Genomic DNA, 9,556 nt, shown 5'->3' with positions numbered 1-9,556 from the left:
TGTCTTACCCTGTTTCCTTTAGCTTTGGTTACAAAACTCAAGGAACAAGTTTGCAGGTACACAGAGCTTACACTGTTACAGAAAGCAGCCTAAGATATTTGGATTGAAAGAGGAGTGATCACAGCAGTACAGAATATTAATAATTAATGCTATGATGCCAAAAGTACTGCTGGCAAAAACCTTACATATCCCTACCCTAAAACTCCTCTCCATCACAAAAAAGAGGTGTGCACTGAAGTCACTTGGCTCTCATTAACTTCATGCAGGCAGGCACTGTGAATCATCTATCCCGGCTGGACCTTGGGATTGTAGCAAGTCATGCTAGTCTGTTGTCAGGACAGCACCCTAGAAATGTCTTCCACAGCAAGCTGACAGTGGATGATACCTTGGCACTGGCCCCACAGAGAAGCCAACATGACAGCCTTCTGAAAGCTGCATAAATTTTTGTTATCCTATGAGTATGCTAAAGGAATAGCTTGAAAATGCCAAAAGCTTTGTGACATTTGAACCATTTGTACCACAAAACCAATGTCACAAAAGCTTCATTAAAATCCAGTGCATAATCTGCAGAGCAGCAGCCCTACTGCATATCAATCAGAAAATAAGTCAATCCCTTAAAAACACATCTGTGACGATCATGGGTCTCCACAACTGCTTATGTCTACCTACTTTCGATATGTATGCTTTGAGTTTGGTATTTACAAGACATATTCTTTGGGCCAACTCCCCTTACGCTGTCACATTCTAAGGCAAACCTGTTTGACTCCAGCCTCATGCTTTCAAAATACAGAACCACAGAAAGGTAGGCACTAAAAAGGGCCTCTGGAGAGCCCAACAGCCCTGATAAAGCAGGTTCACTTAGGGCAGGTCACACAGGAGCACGTCCAGGCATATATCCAGAAAAGGAGATTCCACAACTGTTCCAGTGCTCTACTAGCGTCAAAAAATATTTTCCTTAAGTTCAAGTGAAGCCTTCTGTATTCTAGTTTGTGCCCACTACCCCTCGTCCTATCACTGGGCATCACTGAAGAGTCCATCCCCATGCTCTTGACCTCCAACCTCAAGTTATTTATAAGCATTGAGAAGATTCCCTCTCAGTCTCCTCTTTTCCCAGCTCAACAGCCCCAGGTGTCTCAGACTCTTCTCACGAAAGAGATGCTGCAGTCCCTTGATTATGTTTGTATGCCTCTCTCTAGTAGTTCCTTGTCCCTCCTGAATGAAAGGTGGGCACAGTGCTCCAGAGGCAGCCTTATTAGGGCAAAGTAGAGGGGGAGGAGAACCTCTGTCAGCCTGCTGGGCACGCTCTTCTAAATGCACCCCAGAATACAATCGGCCTTCTTGGCCACAATGGCACGTTGCTAGCTTGAGTCACTAGTGACCTCAGTTACAAGATCTCACCCTCAGGCAAGAAACATGAACCTACCCACAGGCTCAGGACAGCTCCTCATAAATAATTCAAAGACTATCACAGTTCTCCTCTTTAAAGTACTTCTAGCATCTCCGGATGATGTATCTTAAAACTTGGTAACTGATTCCTGGTGGCTATGGTCATCAGCCATCTCACTGGTCAGTATGATGTTGAGGAGAGATCCTGAATGCAGTCTGCAGCTACCAGATTGGAAGATGCAGAGAAGACAAAGCCAGATTTCTCTTGAGGATGCATTTTACCATGTAAGTGAACAAATACCTGAGAATGTTATCCTTAGAGTTGTTCAGGGGTTGACTAGGCAAGACTTTGAGCAACCTGGTCTAACCAGACCTGCTTTGATCAGAGGTTTGGAGGAGATGCATGCTGGAAGTCCCTTCCAACCTTGATTATCCTGTGATTCTAGAAAAATAGTATTTAGTTAAGTTTTCTAAAGGACTCAGTTTCCATCTAAGTGGTACAGCCATTTTCTAGCAGAGGTGGGTAGACTAAACCCAGAATCTTGTAGACCCATGGTAAGAAGGTATCATGAGGACCAGTCTTGTTCAATATCTTTGTTGGTGACATGGACAGAGGAGTTGGGTGCACCCTCAATGACACCAAGCTGGGTGGTGCAGCAGAAATGCTGAAAGGAAGGGATGCCATCCAGAGAGGATGGAGAGGTGGGCACATGAGGTTCAACAAGACCAAGTGCAAGGTCCTGCGTCTGGGTTGGGGCAATCCCAAGCACAAATACAGGCTGGACAGTGACTGGCTGGAGAGCAGCCCTGAGGAGAGAGACTTGGGGTGCTGGTGGATGAGAAACTCAATGTGAGCCAGCAGTGTGCACTTGCAGCCTGAAGGGCCAATCAGATCCTGGGCTGTATCAGGAGAAGTGTGGCCAGCAGGGCCAGGGAGGTGATTCTTTCCCTCTGCTCCACTCTGGTGAGACCCCACCTGGCATACTGCATCCAGTTCTGGAGCCCCCATTCCAAGAGGGCTGTGGAGATGCTGGAGTGTGTCCAGAGAAGGGCCACTAGGATGATTAGAAGGCTGGAACATCTTTGCTATCAAGACAGACTGAAAGAGTTGGGGCAATTCAGTCTGGAGAAGTGACCTTATTGTGGCCTTCCAGTATCCGAAGGGGGCCTACAAAAAAGCTGGGAAGGAAACCAGAGAGTTAGAATCATAGAATCAGCCAGGTTGGAAGAGACCTCGAAGATCATCCAGGCCAACCTAGCACCCAGCCTTATCCAATCAACCAGACCATGGCACAAAGTGCCTCATCCAGGCTTTTCTTGAACACCTCCAGGGACGGTGCCTCCACCACCTCCCCAGGCAGCCCATTCCAATGCCAATCACTCTCTCTGACAAGAACTTCCTCCTAACATCCAGCCTGTACTTCCCTTGGCACAACTTGAGACTGTGTCCCCTTGTTCTGTTGCTGGTTGCCTGGAAGAAGAGGCCAACCCCCACCTGGCTACAATGTCCCATAAGGTAGTTGTAGACAGCAATGAGGTTTGCCCTGAGCCTCCTCTTCTGCAGGCTGCACACCCCCAGCTCCCTCAGCCTCTCCTCATAGGGTTTGTGTTCCAGGCCCCTCACCAGCTTTGTTGCCCTTCTCTGGACACCTTCCAGCACCTCAACATCTCTCTTGAATTGTGGAGCCCAGAACTGGACACAGTACTCAAGGTGTGGCCTGACCAGTGCTGAGTACAGGGGAAGAAAAACCTCCCTTGTCCTACTGGCCACACTGCTCCTGATACAGGCCAGGATGCCAATGGCTCTCTTGGCCACCTGGGCACACTGCTGGCTCATCTTCAGCTACTCTCTATCAGTACCCCCAGGTCCCTTTCCTCCTGGCTGCTCTCCAGCCACTCTGTCCCCAGCCTATAGCACTGCTTGGGGTTGTTGGGGTCAAAGTGCAGAACCCTGCACTTGGCCTTGTTCAATCTCATCCGATTGGCCTCTGCCCACCCATCCAGCCTGGCCAGGTCCCTCTGCAGGGCTCTCCTACCTTCCAACAGAGAAGAGAGCTGCCTGCCCGCGGCTGAGAGAGCTGCCTGCCCGCGGCTGAGAGAGCTAGATGCCCGCGGCTGAGAGAGCTGCCTGCCCGCGGCTGAGAGAGCTGCCTGCCCGCGGCTGAGAGAGCTGCCTGCCCGTGGCTGAGAGAGCTAGCTGCCTGCGGCTGAGAGAGCTGCCTGCCTGTGGCTGAGAGAGCTAGCTGCCCGCGGCTGAGAGAGCTGCCTGCCTGTGGCTGAGAGAGCTGGCTGCCCGCGGCTGAGAGAGCTAGCTGCCCGCGGCTGAGAGAGCTAGCTGCCTGCGGCTGAGAGAGCTAGCTGCCTGCGGCTGGGAGAGCTGCCTGCCTGTGGCTGAGAGAGCTAGCTGCCCGCGGCTGAGAGAGCTAGCTGCCCGCGGCTAAGAGAGCTAGCTGCCCGCGGCTGGGAGAGCTGCCTGCCTGTGGCTGAGAGAGCTGGCTGCCCGCGGCTGAGAGAGCTAGCTGCCCGCGGCTGGGAGAGCTGCCTGCCTGTGGCTGAGAGAGCTGCCTGCCCGCGGCTGAGAGAGCTGCCTGCCTGTGGCTGAGAGAGCTAGCTGCCCGCGGCTGAGAGAGCTGCCTGCCCGCGGCTGAGAGAGCTGCCTGCCCGTGGCTGAGAGAGCTAGCTGCCCGCGGCTGAGAGAGCTAGCTGCCTGCGGCTGAGAGAGCTGCCTGCCTGTGGCTGAGAGAGCTAGCTGCCTGCGGCTGAGAGAGCTAGCTGCCTGCGGCTGAGAGAGCTGCCTGCCTGTGGCTGGGAGAGCTGCCTGCCCGCGGCTGAGAGAGCTGCCTGCCTGTGGCTGAGAGAGCTGCCTGCCCGCGGCTGAGAGAGCTGCCTGCCTGTGGCTGAGAGAGCTAGCTGCCCGCGGCTGAGAGAGCTGCCTGCCCGCGGCTGAGAGAGCTGCCTGCCCGTGGCTGAGAGAGCTAGCTGCCTGCGGCTGAGAGAGCTGCCTGCCTGTGGCTGAGAGAGCTAGCTGCCCGCGGCTGGGAGAGCTGCCTGCCTGTGGCTGAGAGAGCTGGCTGCCCGCGGCTGAGAGAGCTAGCTGCCTGCGGCTGAGAGAGCTAGCTGCCTGCGGCTGGGAGAGCTAGCTGCCTGCGGCTGGGAGAGCTGCCTGCCTGTGGCTGAGAGAGCTAGCTGCCCGCGGCTGAGAGAGCTAGCTGCCCGCGGCTAAGAGAGCTAGCTGCCCGCGGCTGGGAGAGCTGCCTGCCTGTGGCTGAGAGAGCTGGCTGCCCGCGGCTGAGAGAGCTAGCTGCCCGCGGCTGGGAGAGCTGCCTGCCTGTGGCTGAGAGAGCTGCCTGCCTGTGGCTGAGAGAGCTAGCTGCCTGTGGCTGAGAGAGCTAGCTGCCTGCGGCTGGGAGAGCTGCCTGCCTGTGGCTGAGAGAGCTGCCTGCCTGTGGCTGAGAGAGCTAGCTGCCCGCGGCTGGGAGAGCTGCCTGCCTGTGGCTGAGAGAGCTAGCTGCCTGCGGCTGAGAGAGCTAGCTGCCCGCGGCTGGGAGAGCTGCCTGCCTGTGGCTGAGAGAGCTAGCTGCCCGCGGCTGGGAGAGCTGCCTGCCTGTGGCTGAGAGAGCTGCCTGCCCGCGGCTGAGAGAGCTAGCTGCCTGCGGCTGAGAGAGCTAGCTGCCTGCGGCTGAGAGAGCTGCCTGCCTGTGGCTGAGAGAGCTGCCTGCCCGCGGCTGAGAGAGCTAGCTGCCCGCGGCTGGGAGAGCTGCCTGCCTGTGGCTGAGAGAGCTAGCTGCCCGCGGCTGGGAGAGCTGCCTGCCTGTGGCTGAGAGAGCTAGCTGCCCGCGGCTGGGAGAGCTGCCTGCCTGTGGCTGAGAGAGCTGCCTGCCCGCGGCTGAGAGAGCTGCCTGCCTGTGGCTGAGAGAGCTAGCTGCCCGCGGCTGAGAGAGCTGCCTGCCCGCGGCTGAGAGAGCTGCCTGCCCGTGGCTGAGAGAGCTAGCTGCCTGCGGCTGAGAGAGCTAGCTGCCTGCGGCTGAGAGAGCTGCCTGCCTGTGGCTGGGAGAGCTGCCTGCCCGCGGCTGAGAGAGCTGCCTGCCTGTGGCTGAGAGAGCTGCCTGCCCGCGGCTGAGAGAGCTGCCTGCCTGTGGCTGAGAGAGCTAGCTGCCCGCGGCTGAGAGAGCTGCCTGCCCGCGGCTGAGAGAGCTGCCTGCCCGTGGCTGAGAGAGCTAGCTGCCTGCGGCTGAGAGAGCTGCCTGCCTGTGGCTGAGAGAGCTAGCTGCCCGCGGCTGGGAGAGCTGCCTGCCTGTGGCTGAGAGAGCTGCCTGCCCGCGGCTGAGAGAGCTAGCTGCCTGCGGCTGAGAGAGCTAGCTGCCTGCGGCTGGGAGAGCTGCCTGCCTGTGGCTGAGAGAGCTAGCTGCCCGCGGCTGAGAGAGCTAGCTGCCCGCGGCTAAGAGAGCTAGCTGCCCGCGGCTGGGAGAGCTGCCTGCCTGTGGCTGAGAGAGCTGGCTGCCCGCGGCTGAGAGAGCTAGCTGCCCGCGGCTGGGAGAGCTGCCTGCCTGTGGCTGAGAGAGCTGCCTGCCTGTGGCTGAGAGAGCTAGCTGCCTGTGGCTGAGAGAGCTAGCTGCCTGCGGCTGAGAGAGCTAGCTGCCTGCGGCTGGGAGAGCTGCCTGCCTGTGGCTGAGAGAGCTGCCTGCCTGTGGCTGAGAGAGCTAGCTGCCCGCGGCTGGGAGAGCTGCCTGCCTGTGGCTGAGAGAGCTAGCTGCCTGCGGCTGAGAGAGCTAGCTGCCCGCGGCTGGGAGAGCTGCCTGCCTGTGGCTGAGAGAGCTAGCTGCCCGCGGCTGGGAGAGCTGCCTGCCTGTGGCTGAGAGAGCTGCCTGCCCGCGGCTGAGAGAGCTAGCTGCCTGCGGCTGAGAGAGCTAGCTGCCTGCGGCTGGGAGAGCTGCCTGCCTGTGGCTGAGAGAGCTGCCTGCCCGCGGCTGAGAGAGCTAGCTGCCCGCGGCTGGGAGAGCTGCCTGCCTGTGGCTGAGAGAGCTAGCTGCCCGCGGCTGGGAGAGCTGCCTGCCTGTGGCTGAGAGAGCTAGCTGCCCGCGGCTGGGAGAGCTGCCTGCCTGTGGCTGAGAGAGCTAGCTGCCCGCGGCTGGGAGAGCTGCCTGCCTGTGGCTGAGAGAGCTAGCTGCCCGCGGCTGGGAGAGCTGCCTGCCCGCGGCTGAGAGATTTTTTTTCTTTTTTTCTTTTTTCTCCTGTTTCTGACTGTCAGCATCACTGTGCTCCGTGCCTGTCAGCATCACTGTGCACTATGCCTGTCACTCGTGCTACGATGGGCAGGAGAAGCGTGTGCACACAGACTGACGTGACCTGGGAAAGCACAGGAGTCCAGGCTACTGGATGCAGGGAGTGCTGCAGCCTCTCACTTGCTGCTGAAGGGGAAGGGGAGAACAATTGCACCAGGTGTGAGCAGGTGAACTTCCTTCTCACCTTGGTGGCGGAATTGAAAGACGAAGTGGCCGAGCTGAAGGACGAAGTATCCAGGCTCAGGTCAATAAGGGAGAATGAAAGGGAGCTGGATCTGTGGGTGCAGGCTCTGCAGATCCCCCCTGCTAAGGAAGCTGCCCCTGGAAACAGTGAGGGATGGGTGCAGATCCCTGTCAGGGGTAGTAAGGGAAATCCACCCCGGCCCTCTCCTCCTCTTCCTCTGCCCTTGCACAACAAGTATGAGGCCCTGCATGCAGAGGGTACAGAGGGTGAGAGCGCTGAGGAACATCCAACTGTGACATTGCCTAGGGTGGAGCAGTCGCTACCAACTGTGGTGACCAGCTCCACAAAAAACAAGAAAACGAGAAGGGTTGTAGTTGTTGGAGATTCTGTCTTGAGGGGGACAGAGGGACCAATTTGTCATCCCGACCCGTCTCACAGGGAGGTCTGCTCCCTTCCTGGTGCCTGGGTTAGGGACATCACCAGGAGACTCCCTAACCTAATCCAGCCCTCTGATTATTACCCCTTGCTGGTAATACAGGCTGGCAGGGATGAGATCGAGATGAAGGACACCAGGGCAATTAAAAAGGAATTTAAGGCCCTGGGGAAATTGATAGATGGGGCAGGAGCACAGGTGGTGTTCTGCTCAGTTCCCTCTGTGGCAAGGGAGTTCACAGAGAGGAACAGCAGAACCTATGACATCAACAACTGGCTCAAGGGATGGTGCCAGCGGCGGCATTTTGGTTTCTTTGACCACAGGGGAACTTTTACTGAGCCAGACCTGCTTGATTGTGATGGGGTGCAATTGTCTAGGAGGGGCAGGAGAGTCCTGGCACTGGAGTTGGCAGGGCTCATTAGGCAGGCTTTAAACTAGGTCTGAAGGGGGTGGGTGAGGCAATTACTCTCTCTGAGAAGGAGAGAGTGGGAAGGAAACTAGGGACAATTGGGGAATCGAGAGCCCAGCTGAAGTGCATCTACACCAATGCACGCAGCTTGGGTAGCAAGCAGGAGGAACTGCAAGTCCTGGTCCACCAGGGTGACTATGAGATAGTTGCCATTTCAGACACTTGGTGGAATGACAGGCATGGCTGGAGTGCTATACTGGGGGGATATAACCTCTTCAGGAGAGATAGGCAAGGGAGAAGAGGAGGAGGGGTGGCTCTGTATATTAGGGAGTCACTCCATGCCACTGAGCTTGAGGTGAGGGATGAAGGGGTTGAGAGCTTGTGGGTTAAAATCAGAGGGAGGACTAACAAATCTGACATTCTGGTTGGAGTCTGTTATAGACCACCCAACCAAGAAGGAAACAGATGAGATATTTTACAAACAGCTGGAGGCTGTCTCCATATCGTCAGATCTTGTCCTTGTGGGTGACTTTAACCTGCCAGACATCTGCTGGGAACTTAATTCAGCAGAGAGGAGGCAGTCCAGAAGATTTCTAGAGTGCATGGAGGACAGCTTCATGTCCCAGCTGTTAAGTAAGCCTACTAGGGGTCAACCTCAGCTTGACCTGCTGCTCTCCAACAGAGAAGGGCTGGTAGGAGATGTGACAGTGGGAGGCTGCCTGGGGTGTAGTGATCACGAGTTAGTGGAGTTTTCAATATGCAGGGAGGTAGGGAGGCACTACAACAAAACCTACACCTTGGACTTTAGGAGGGCAAACTTCCATTTGCTTAAGAAACTTATTTGCAAAGTCCCCTGGGCAGCAGTCCTTGGGAACAAAGGGGTCCAGGATAGTTGGACCTGCTTTAAACAGGAGCTCTTGAAGGCACAGGAGCTGGCAGTTCCCATGTGCCCAAAGATGAGCCGGCAGGGAAGGCGACCAGCCTGGATGAGTAAACAGCTCCTGAAGGAACTGGGGGGAAAAAAGAGGGTGTATCACCTCTGGAAGGAGGGGAAGGCTTCTCCTGACGCGTTTAAGGAGGTAGCCAGATTATGCAGGAGAAAAATTAGAGAGGCTAAGGCCCAGCTAGAACTTAGGCTGCCACCTCTGTGAAGGATAACAAAAAGCACTTTTATAAATGTATCAGTGCTAAAAGGAAGGGCAAGAAGAGCCTCCACTGCTTACTGGACCAGGAGGGGAACACTATAACAGATGATGTAGAAAAGGCTGAGGTCCTGAATGCCTTCTTCACCTCAGTTTTCAACAGCAAGGAGGGAGGAGTTCAGGGCAAGTGGCCTCTTGAACTGGGGGATGGGGTCGGGGAGCAGTGTGTTCCCCTGGAAATTCATGAAGAATTAGTTCAGGACCTGCTGAGCCACCTGGACACCCACAAGTCCATGGGACCAGATGGGATCCATCCCAGGGTGCTGAGAGAGCTGGCAGCTGAGCTGGCCAAGCTGCTCTCCATCATTTTCCAGCAGTCCTGGCTCACCAGAGAGGTCCCAGGAGACTGGAAACTGCCAAGGTGGTCCCCATCCACAAGAAGGGTGGGATGGAGGAACCTGGGAACTACAGACCTGTCAGCCTGACCTCAGTGCCAGGGAAACTGATGGAGCAGGTTAGCTTGGGGGTGATAAGAGCGCACCTAAGGGATGGCAAAGGGCTCAGGTCCAGCCAGCATGGGTTTAGGAAGGGCAAATCCTGCCTCTCCAACCTGATCTCCTTCTATGATCAGGTGACTGCTTGGTGGCTGTGGGGAGGCCTGTGGATGTGCTCTATCTGGACTTCAGCAAGGCCTTTGACACTGTCCCCCACAGCAAACTG

This window comes from Pogoniulus pusillus, chromosome 31 (genome assembly GCF_015220805.1).
Source record: "Pogoniulus pusillus isolate bPogPus1 chromosome 31, bPogPus1.pri, whole genome shotgun sequence".
Classification (NCBI taxonomy): Eukaryota; Metazoa; Chordata; class Aves; order Piciformes; family Lybiidae; genus Pogoniulus; species Pogoniulus pusillus.
This window is presented reverse-complemented; position numbering follows the sequence as displayed.